General features: G+C 40.6%; 1 protein-coding gene across 6 annotated transcripts in view; it reads right to left on the reverse strand.

Moving 5' to 3' along the window:
- glrba (glycine receptor, beta a) overlaps positions 1–12,375 on the reverse strand; it is a 32,430-nt gene that overhangs the window by 7,515 nt on the left and 12,540 nt on the right. The gene's annotated exons all lie outside the window — the stretch shown is intronic.

Consider the following 12,375-nt stretch of genomic DNA (forward strand, 5'->3'; position numbering starts at 1 on the left):
ACTTTGACTCACAATAGTCACATCCATGTGATAGCCCTCTTACAACAAACACACTGCTGAAGTTTCATCAAGATCAATAAATGTATGAAGACGTTATAACACATTGTGTTTTTCTTTTCTCGCCATAACTTCGTTTCCTCGCCACGGCCAAACCGTTCGAGATATCAAAAATCCGTCCGCAATTTAGCGTCCTCAATGTCTTGACTTCATGCTGACCGAGTTTGGTGAAGATCAAATTAAATTTCTTGGAGGAGTATATAAAATTCCAGGGGCGTGCGTTTTCATACAACCCATAATAGCCGACTTCCTGTTGGGCTAGCGTAAAACTTAGAGCACGAAAGTTGTTCGGCCCGATGAGATCTATATGTGTACCGAGTTTCATACTAATTTATGCAATATTCAGTTTGATATATGGACCAAGTTCTCGGACCCCGTTAAAGGGGGCGCTGTTGAGCCCCCCTGCCACGCCCGGGTACCAGCTTCAGCCCGGCCCTGATGGCCGCTGGTTCTGACCTGTGTGCAAAGTTTCAAGAGTTTTCGAGCACGTTAAGGGCCCCAAAAGTGCCCGAGAAGTCCCACACAGCAGAGAAAGGGTTAAAATAAAGCCCCCCTCCTCTCTCACACACACAGACACTGAGAGAGACTGGCAAAATTCCCATCAAATCACATTCAAACCAAAATATCTGACTTCCTGTTGGTCGGAGCTAATGACTGTAAATTAGAAAGTTGTCCGGCTCGGGGAGATAAATATAAATACCGATTTTTGTTATTGTAGGTAAAACTAATACCCCATTTTTGACTAAAGGTGGCGCTACTGAGCCCCTTACCACGCCCGTTTCTGAAACTTTGCACAAGTGTACTAGGCAATAAATGTAAAATGTCTGTCGAGTTTCATGCAATTTCAAGCATGCTAAGAGTCTCAAAAACTTTAAAAAAGAATATTAAAGTTTGCTGCGTTGCCATGGCAACAGTATTTTAAGATATCAATAATCCTTTCACAGGTCTACATCTGCCGTGTGTTTACATTATACACATAAAGTTTGAAGCAAATCGGGTAAAAATAAGAGGGTGATTTTAAAGCATTTTGAAAGTTACACACTTCCTGCTGCCAGTTGGTGGCGCTATAACTTTGACTCACAATAGTCACATCCATGTGATCGGCCTCTTACAGCGAACACACTGCTGAAGTTTCATCAAGATCAGTCAATGTATGTGGATGTTATAACACACTTCCTGTTTCCAATATTCGCCATAAATTTGTTTCCTCGCCACGGCCAAACCGTTCGAGATATCAAAAATCCCCTGGCAATTTTTCATCCTCCATGTCTTGACTTCATGCACACCGAGTTTCGTGGTGATTGGTTGAATTTTCTAGGAGGAGTATTTTAAATTCCATTGCATGTGTTTTTTAAACTACGCCAAATAGCCGACTTCCTGTTGGGCTGGGGTAAAAAGTCAGAGCACGAAGGATATATGAACCGATGAGATCTATAAGTGTACAGAGTTTCATATTATTACACGCAAGCGTGTTTGATTTATGGACCAAGTTTTCGGACCGCGTTCCAGGGGGCGCTGTCGAGCCCCCCTGCCACGCCCGGGTACCAGCTTCAGTCCGGCTCTAATGGCCGCGGGTTCTGACATTTGTGCAAAGTTTCAAGAGTTTTTGAGCACGTTAAGAGACCCAAAAGTGCCCGAATAGTCGTAAGAAAAATAATAATAATAATAAATATATATATATAAATAAATATAGCTGCAAGCAGCGATTACGGGCCCAAGCCGGTGGCACCGCCACCCTGGTGCCTTTAGTTACACTAAAGGCACCGGGCTGGCGCTGCCACCGGCTTGGGCCCTCCATCGCTGCTTGCAGCTATATTTATTTATATATATATATATATATATATATAAAAAGCCGCCACCCCGTTGCCTTTCGGGTTCCTGTGCACGACGGGCAATAACGTAACCCCGCTTTGACTGTCGAGAAGAAGTCTGCTTTAGAGCTTGCATCAGTGTGAGTCTTTCTGCTCCCCTCCAAACACACACAGAAAAGGGGGGGGGGCTGTCTGTGTGTGTGCCCTCCCTCCCTCCCCACACACACACACACACACACACACACACAGAGAATGGCAGGGGGAACTCTGTCAGAGAGAGACAAAACCACATTCAAACCAAAATATCTGACTTCCTGTTGGTCGGAGTTAATGACTGTAAATGAGAAAGTTGTCCGGATCGATAAGCACAATTTACATACCGAGTTTTGTGACTGTAGGTAAAAATAACCCACCCACTTTAGTCAAAAGTATCTTGAAAGTAACACACTTCCTGCTGCCAGTTGGTGGCGCTATAACTTTGACTCACAATAGTCACATCCATGTGATCGCCCTCTTACAACAAACACACTGCTGAAGTTTCATCAAGATCAATAAATGTATGAAGACGTTATAACACATTGTGTTTTTCTTTTCTCGCCATAACTTCGTTTCCTCGCCACGGCCAAACCGTTCGAGATATCAAAAATCCGTCCGCAATTTACCGTCCTCAATGTCTTGACTTCATGCTGACCGAGTTTGGTGGCGATAGGATAATTTTTCTTGGACGAGTATATCAAATTCCAGGGGCATGCATTTTCATACAGCCCATAATAGCCGACTTCCTGTTGGACTGGCGTAAAACTTAGAGCACGAAAGTTGTTCGGCCCGATTAAATCTATATGTGTACCGAGTTTCATATTATTACATGCAAACGTGTTTGATATATGGACCAAGTTTTTCGGACCACGTTCAAGGGGGCGCTGTTGAGCTCCCCTGCCACGCCCGGGTACCAGCTTCAGCCCAGCCCTGATGGCCGCAGGTTCTGACCTGTGTGCAAAGTTTCAAGAGTTTTGAGCACGTTAAGGGCCCCAAAAGTGCCCGAGAAGTCCCACACAGCAGAGAAAGGTTTAAAATAAAGCCCCCCTCCTCTCTCACACACACAGACACTGAGAGAGACTGGCAAAATTCCCATCAAATCACATTCAAACCAAAATATCTGACTTCCTGTTGGTCGGAGCTAATGACTGTAAATTAGAAAGTTGTCCGGCTCGGGGAGATAAATATAAATACCGATTTTTGTTACTGTAGGTAAAACTAATACCCCATTTTTGACTAAAGGTGGCGCTACTGAGCCCCTCCACCGCGCCCGTTTCTGAAACTTCACACATGCCTAGTACCTAATAAATCTGATATGCATGTTGAGTTTCATGCAATTTGAAGCATGTTAAGAGCCTCAAATGCACCCAAAAAGAATATAAAAGTTTAAAGCGTTGCCATGGCAACAGTATTTAAGATATCAATAATTCTTTCACAGGTCTACATCTGCCGTGTGTTTACATTATACACATAAAGTTTGAAGCAAATCGGGTAAAAATAAGAGGGTGAATTCAAAGCATTTTGAAAGTGACACACTTCCTGCTGCCAGTTGGTGGCGCTATAACTTTGACTCACAATAGTCACATCCATGTGATCGGCCTCTTACAACGAACACACTGCTGAAGTTTCATCAAGATCAATTAATGTATGAGGATGTTATAACACACTTCCTGTTTCCAATATTCGCCATAAATTCGTTTCCTCGCCACGGCCAAACCGTTCGAGATATCAAAAATCCCCTGGCAATTTTTCATCCTCCATGTCTTGACTTCATGCACACCGAGTTTCGTGGTGATTGGTTGAATTTTCTAGGAGGAGTATTTTAAATTCCATTGCATGTGTTTTTTAAACTACGCCAAATAGCCGACTTCCTGTTGGGCTGGGGTAAAAAGTCAGAGCACGAAGGATATATGAACCGATGAGATCTATAAGTGTACCGAGTTTCATATTACTACACGCAAGCGTGTTTGATTTATGGACCAAGTTTTCGGACCGCGTTCCAGGGGGCGCTGTCGAGCCCCCCTGCCACGCCCGGGTACCAGCTTCAGTCCGGCTCTAATGGCCGCGGGTTCTGACATTTGTGCAAAGTTTCAAGAGTTTTCGAGCACGTTAAGAGACCCAAAAGTGCCCGAATAGTCGTAAGAAAAATAATAATAAATATAGCTGCAAGCAGCGATTACGGGCCCAAGCCGGTGGCAGCGCCAGCCCGGTGCCTTTAGTGTAACTAAAGGCACCAGGGTGGCGGTGCCACCGGCTTGGGCCCTCCATCGCTGCTTGCAGCTATATTTATTTATATATATATATATATATATATAAAAAGCCGCCACCCCCGTTGCCTTTCGGGTTCCTGTGCACGACGGGCAATAACGTAACCCCGCTTTGACTGTCGAGAAGAAGTCTGCTTTAGAGCTTGCATCAGTGTGAGTCTTTCTGCTCCCCTCCAAACACACACAGAAAAGGGGGGGGGGCTGTCTGTGTGTGTGCCCTCCCTCCCTCCCTCCCCCCCCACACACACACACACACACACACAGAGAGAATGGCAGGGGGAACTCTGTCAGAGAGAGACAAAACCACATTTAAACCAAAATATCTGACTTCCTGTTGGTCGGAGCTAATGACTGTAAATGAGAAAGTTGTCCGGATCGATAAGCACAATATACAGACCGAGTTTTGTGACTGTAGGTAAAAATAACCCCACCACTTTAGTCAAAAGTATCTTGAAAGTAACACACTTCCTGCTGCCAGTTGGTGGCGCTAAAACTTTGACTCACAATAGTCACATCCATGTGATCGCCCTCTTACAACAAACACACTCCTGAAGTTTCATCAAGATCAATAAATGTATGAAGACGTTATAACACATTGTGTTTTTCTTTTCTCGCCATAACTTCGTTTCCTCGCCACGGCCAAACCGTTCGAGATATCAAAAATCCGTCCGCAATTTAGCGTCCTCAATGTCTTGACTTCATGCTGACCGAGTTTGGTGGCGATAGGATAATTTTTCTTGGACGAGTATATCAAATTCCAGGGGCATGCATTTTCATACAGCCCATAATAGCCAACTTCCTGTTGGACTGGCGTAAAACTTAGAGCACGAAAGTTGTTTGGCCCGATTAAATCTATATGTGTACCCAGTTTCATATTATTACATGCAAACGTGTTTGATATATGGACCAAGTTTTTCGGACCCCGTTAAAGGGGGCGCTGTTGAGCCCCCCTGCCACGCCCGGGTACCAGCTTCAGCCCGGCCCTGATGGCCACAGGTTCTGACCTGTGTGCAAAGTTTCAAGAGTTTTCGAGCACGTTAAGGGCCCCAAAAGTGCCCGAGAAGTCCCACACAGCAGAGAAAGGGTTAAAATAAAGCCCCCCCCTCCTCTCTCACACACACAGACACTGAGAGAGACTGGCAAAATTCCCATCAAATCACATTCAAACCAAAATATCTGACTTCCTGTTGGTCGGAGCTAATGACTGTAAATTAGAAAGTTGTCCGGCTCGGGGAGATAAATATAAATACCGATTTTTGTTACTGTAGGTAAAACTAATACCCCATTTTTGACTAAAGGTGGCGCTACTGAGCCCCTTACCACGCCCGTTTCTGAAACTTTGCACAAGTGTACTAGGCAATAAATATAAAGTGTCTGTCGAGTTTCATGCAATTTCAAGCATGTTAAGAGTCTCAAAAACTTTAAAAAATAATATTAAAGTTTGCTGCGTTGCCATGGCAACATTATTTAAGATATCAATAATCCTTTCACAGGTCTACATCTGCCGTGTGTTTACATTATACACATAAAGTTTGAAGCAAATCGGGTAAAAATAAGAGGGTGATTTTAAAGCATTTTGAAAGTGACACACTTCCTGCTGCCAGTTGGTGGCGCTATAACTTTGACTCACAATAGTCACATCCATGTGATCGGCCTCTTACAACGAACACACTGCTGAAGTTTCATCCAGATCAATTAATGTATGAGGATGTTATAACACACTTCCTGTTTCCAATATTCGCCATAAATTCGTTTCCTCGCCACGGCCAAACCGTTCGAGATATCAAAAATCCCCTGGCAATTTTTCATCCTCCATGTCTTGACTTCATGCACACCGAGTTTCGTGGTGATTGGTTGAATTTTCTAGGAGGAGTATTTCAAATTCCATTGCATGTGTTTTTTAAACTACGCCAAATAGCCGACTTCCTGTTGGGCTGGGGTAAAAAGTCAGAGCACGAAGGATATATGAACTGATGAGATCTATAAGTGTACCGAGTTTCATATTATTACACGCAAGCGTGTTTGATTTATGGACCAAGTTTTCGGACCGCGTTCCAGGGGGCGCTGTCGAGCCCCCCTGCCACGCCCGGGTACCAGCTTCAGTCCGGCTCTAATGGCCGCGGGTTCTGACATTTGTGCAAAGTTTCAAGAGTTTTTGAGCACGTTAAGAGACCCAAAAGTGCCCGAATAGTCGTAAGAAAAATAATAATAATAATAATAATAATAATAATAATAATAATAATAATAATAATAATAATCCGAAGGAAAACAATAGGGCCTTCGCCTTTTCAAGGCTTGGGCCCTAATAATAATCCGGAGAAAAACAATAGGGCCTTCGCCTTTTCAAGGCTTGGGCCCTAATAATAATAATAATAATAATAATAATAATAATAATAATAATCCGAAGGAAAACAATAGGGCCTTCGCCTTTTCAAGGCTTGGGCCCTAAATATATAAATCCTCATAAAAACATTACATTGATAATCTTAACAAAGGCAAAGAAGAGTGATGTAAACAAACCATTACTTGGTTAGAGCAAGAGACAGCAGTGACAGTGAGGAGCTTAAGATGAAATATAAGACATGTACAGTAATAACCTGTATAAATACATTGAAAACAACATAATTTTGTGTGAATGTATAGTAAAAAAAAAAAAAAAAAATTCTTGTTTAGACAAAATAACAAACATGTAAATAGTGAGTTCTATTTTCACATAAAACATGTTTTTTCTAAAAAACTACAGGGCTAGAAGTTGCCCATAGTTTAATCATTCTGATACACTTCACCAAATTATTGATTCGATTGATGCACATTCTTATTTCAGTGCTCATGTGTCAGCGCTGTGTGTATGTGAGTGTGTTTGTGTTCAAGCATTTGCAGATTCCCTAAGAGGAGTTCATCTGTCTCATGGGAATCACTGTGGAATCTCTGTTGAACATCTGTCAAAAAAACATTAAGTAAACTACAACAAAAACACAAGAATGACAAAAAACATATCACATAATCAGAGGAGCACAAGCTCTAATTCCCCAAATGAAATGGAGCAGAAATTAACTCATTAATGCCAAGATTTTTCCCAGACATGCCTTACATGAAATTATTTTCACATGAACATACTGTGCATACTGTATAGCCGTAAATATTTATGTTCTTTTGTCTTATGTCTCAATGATGAATAATATACAGCAAAGTTAGTGATCATTGGGCATATGGACAAAAGTATTGGGACACCTGAGCATTACAACAATTCGGCTTGTAATGACATCGTATTCTAAATACATAGACATTAATTAATATTAATTAATATTAAATGAATATGAAGTTGGTCCCCCTTTGCAGCTATAACAGCTTCCACTCTTCTGGGAAGGCTTTCTGCAAGATTTTGGAGTGTTTCTGAGACAATTTTTGCCCATTCATCCAGTATAGCATTTGTGAGGTGAGCCACTGATGTGGTTTGCAATCTCTGTTCCAGTTCATCCCAGAGGTGCTGATGGGGTCGAGGTCAGGGCTCTGTGCGGGCCACAATTCAATAGGAAAAAAGGGGTTTTGCCAGGTGCATTTCTCAACACTCTGAAGTTGGATCAAGAATTGACCACCACATGATACACAATCCAGAATGTTGTCACAAGCTCTTCCCAGTGTTGTCGTGTTTTTTTCTTTCTCGTTTAACCTTTATAGTCACCTCAAAAAATATTCACAGTGGAAGAAACGTTAGCAACGGTGTGCAGCGAGTTCAAATGAATTATGTTTACAACGGGACCACAATGCAGATACAGTTGTAGAATAATATATGACAGATTGCTCTGATTTATTAGCATCACTAAAGACATTAATTACCTATATGTAATAGATAACACAGACACTCCTGATTACTCTTAGAAGCTATATTCATTTTAAAGCAGTATCATCAGTCACACAAATGAAGAACAGAACAGTGCATTTTATAATGCAGGGCTGAATCGCTGACTTGTACATCATGTGGCGATATTATCATCACTGTGAAAATATAAACATATGAAAAATATTATTTTTCTGAAGTAGCACAACAGGCTTTGAGCTAAGAGCGACCGTATTCCTGTAAATTAGTTAAAGAGATCATTAAGACCAGACAGATGTTTTTATTGTCTTGTTTGTGGTGTAACTGTGTTATTGTAAGATGACAATGTACTGTAATTTAAGATGACACACCTTAAGTTTTTCCCTCATTCCAATGCCCGCTTCTTGCGTTTTTGCTTTGAACATTTTTGCTTTTTGTGTGAACCGGCACTAACTCCTGAGCGACAAACTTGTAGCAAAATAGCTCAAGGGAAATATGAATAATTAATTATAACTCATTATAATTAATTATAAATATTGGGATCAGTTAATATAATTAACTTGATGTAGCAGAATGAATACAACATTAACTAACCTGTTCGTCCAACGAACTCTCAGTATTAATTATTTATTACTGTAATTATACGAAATGTTAATTTCTGGGGTAAGGGAAATTTAAGGGAAAATGACTTTCTTACTGTACAGTACTACTCAGAGCATGCAGACAAAATCTGCATGATTAGGGACTCAGTATGAGCTTGAAACACAAACAACTTTACATGTGACATGAACAAGACTTTATTAACTAGACTAAACACGTACAATAGACTAATTTAACACACACACACACACACACACACACACACACACACACACACACACACACACACACACACACACACACACACACACACACACACACACAGTTTAATAATGGATAGAGAGCTGAAGCAGAATACAGGAAAGCAATAAGTTATAGCATTGTTTGAAATTCAGCAGATCAACAGCCTTGAGCAAACCATCAGTTTCTTAGTCCTGACCCTTCTTTAAAAAGGGGTAGGGAAGGGATACTTAATGTATCAAATAATGAGACTAAGGGTGTGTTCACACTTGACATGTTTGGCTCGATTATAACGTACCCTGATGCCATTGCTCTGTTAGAGAGGTTCATTTGAATAAGTGTGAACGCTGCCATCCGAACCCCGGTGCGCACCAAACAAGCGGACCAAGACCATGAGACCCTAAAAAGGACATAATGCTCACGCATAAAGTTTTTTTCTTGTCATAGTCGCAAGTTTGCCCATCACAGTTCAGTACAGGCATCAGAACCGCGTCTCCTCTCAGCAGACTCCTTTACACATTTTATAAGCCCTTCACGAGTTCTCAGCGGGTCAAAATACCATCATATGCAGGCTATGCATACAACGAGCGCATTTATCCCAGCACACAGCATTGTTTTGGATGTTCGTGATCTTTGCTGAAGATAATATGAACGTTGATGAATAGAAAGCAAGGCCACAGCCTGGCACAAACTTAGGGGGCCTTAGAAGATTCTAGCTGAGCATAATCTTAACGTAAGAATTTTTCAGAATCAGCCATGATTTTGTGATGAGTGATCGTTTAAAGTGAGAAGATGTCACACACCCTCGAGAGAGTGAGCCAATAAGGAGTTGTTCCTTTGTAGGGAAACTTTATGATCCTTTGTCTTCTTGCAGGGTGTTTTGCATAAGTCATTTGATTGGGTGACGATGGAAAAACTATTAAATATTTTTATAATACTAATATACAGTACATAGGTATCAACATACAACGTAAATGATCATTCAGGTATGTAGCGTTTGAGGGCGAACCAAACACAAATGAATCTTCCAGGTGATTCATTCAAACATAATTCCACACAGAACTCACCAATCCAGAGCCATAAAACCCCGGCTCCAGCCAGTCTACCATAGCCAACGAAAACCCCCCAGTAAGGAATTTATGGCCTTAAGAGATGAGCCCAACAACGAAGAACTTTGTCAAGTTAGATAGTTTGGGAAAGACTGATTGGTTCAGAGATGGCACGGCTCTGGCACCCACCAAGATTAATGACAAAGGATGTAAAACAGACCTCCTTTTCTTTTAGGACCTTTGAACGACCTCCTCAAAACCCACAGAGACTAAGACTTTACATATAAAATTACATAAAATCATCCCAAAACAATTCTTGATGAACTTCTTACCAAACATAATCCAACTACATAATTATATATTGTGTTTACAACCTCTATATGTGTGTCTATTATGCTTAGATCATATAAGTCATGTAATGGTTATAACTATTAGATGTTTGAATGAAAGTGTGTCGTGCTTCCTATCAGTACGATCATATGTTCGTAATTCAGAAGATGGCTTGATTGAAATCTGTGTAAAATGTTTCGTATTCTTAGAATAGTAATGATGTCTAAACTGTGGCCTCTGTAGGCTACTCTGTAGAGTAAAGAGATCACAGATAACGCATGATTTACGACGTGAGGTGAAGAAAATGCCGCCTCTCAAATAAAGACAGTGCCTAATTGGTCAGAACTCATCCAGGAGGCTGGACAAACATTTGAGCTTAAAACCCGAACAAAGATTCAGAAGTTTGGGGGAGAAAGAAGAAAGAAAGAAGGAAGGAGGAGTAGAAGGAAAAAGACCGTTAGCGGAAGAGCAGATTTACTCCCTCCAGACAAGTAACCATGTAACGTTAGACGAGCGGACGAAAGAACCCAAATCAAGATCAGAAGAACATGGGTTAAACAGCTTCAGTCAAGCCATCTAAACTCGCCTCACTTTTCTTTATTTCTCTTAGTTTTCTTTTCTTTCCCGTTGAAAGTCTCGGTTCTAAGTTAAGTTTTGCTGCAAAGTTTCGTTTAAACGATTCGACTGTGAAACCCGCTTCCAACTTCAAAGACTTTCCATCCATCCGCCAACACACCACGTGATTGGCCGCCCAAGACATCTATCCAGCCACGAGAAGACTGCCAGCCAATCAACGAACCCGGGAAACCCCCTTTTACGCCAACAAAAGGAACCCCCAAAGGAACGCAAAAACAAGCAAGTAACCTCCAGACTCTTAACTGAACTGGTGCATTAATATAAATTGAATAACCCGCCTAAGAAACGATAGAAGGGTTAAATTAAGGATTGATGGTTCGTTCAGGTCATGTCTTATAAGTGCATAGAAACTTGGGATTTCATCACCTTGCTCTTAAAACTCATTCTTTCCTCACTCTCTCTCTTTCTGCAACTCGTATGAATGTGTGTGTGCGTGTGTTTGTGTTAGATATTAGTTTTATGTGTTAGAATAATCAATAAAGTCTTGCTTATATTTGAAAGATAATTGTTCTTGTGTTATGTGCTTACGAATTTAATGTCTTAAACTGCTGATCTAAGTTACCTTGCTAATAAATAGTGTTTTCACTATATTTTGGATACTTATATCCGCTGCAGAGCTGCAGTTACGGCCCGTTCAAATGAACGCTGAACGAGTCATTTGCTCGGCCGTATGAATGATTCTTTTGAAGATTCCCTATAAATTAATTCATAATTGCTTTGAGCTAAATTGACCCTTACAAACGTATTATACATAGTAAATGTTGTTACAGGTAATTAAAACAAAAACTCATAGACACCAAACACGGTACATGTGTGATCATGATTACAGTAAGTAAGGCTAAAAAATTCATTCAAAAAGTTTAGATTAATATTGACAAAAACACTATAAAGGAACATATGATTGCATAGGAAAATTGGATACACGATTGCATATCTCAAGTAATTATATATAGAGGGTATACAGTATAGGGATGCATTGATTAACCGAATTCATGATTAACCGCAATTTATAATGTCACGGTGAATTAATCGTAAAGGCTCCGCTACACAAAGTCTTTCTGTTGCATGGAACGGAACTGTTGCAACTTACACAAAACGAAAACAAAGTTACACCAGCGGGACTCCCGCAAAATAGAAATATCGAAAAATAAAACATCTAAAAACAAATAAATTGTTATTCATCTATTGCACAAAAGCAACAAGAACAACTGAAATAAATAAAAAACTATTTATAGGACAAGCATAGGCAGAGTTTCTATTAATAACACGTTTTTTTGCAGTGTTGTGCAACGTAGCCAATCACAGACATATGTGTTGATTTCTTGAATGGAATGGCTAATCAGATGGCTAATCAATGGCTAAATCTGAAAGATTAATGAGCAAATTCAAATTGTGCTCTCGCGAGAACTCTGGATTATTCATTAAATATGATGAATAATTGTGTCCCTGATTGTTCCAGACACTACAAACTACATTTGATCATAAATGCAGATTTTTGTGCTGGCGCTGTGTAGTTGTCATGATGTCTCTTA

The sequence above is a fragment of the Phoxinus phoxinus genome (genome assembly GCF_949152265.1).
Source record: "Phoxinus phoxinus genome assembly, chromosome: 6".
Classification (NCBI taxonomy): domain Eukaryota; kingdom Metazoa; phylum Chordata; class Actinopteri; order Cypriniformes; family Leuciscidae; genus Phoxinus; species Phoxinus phoxinus.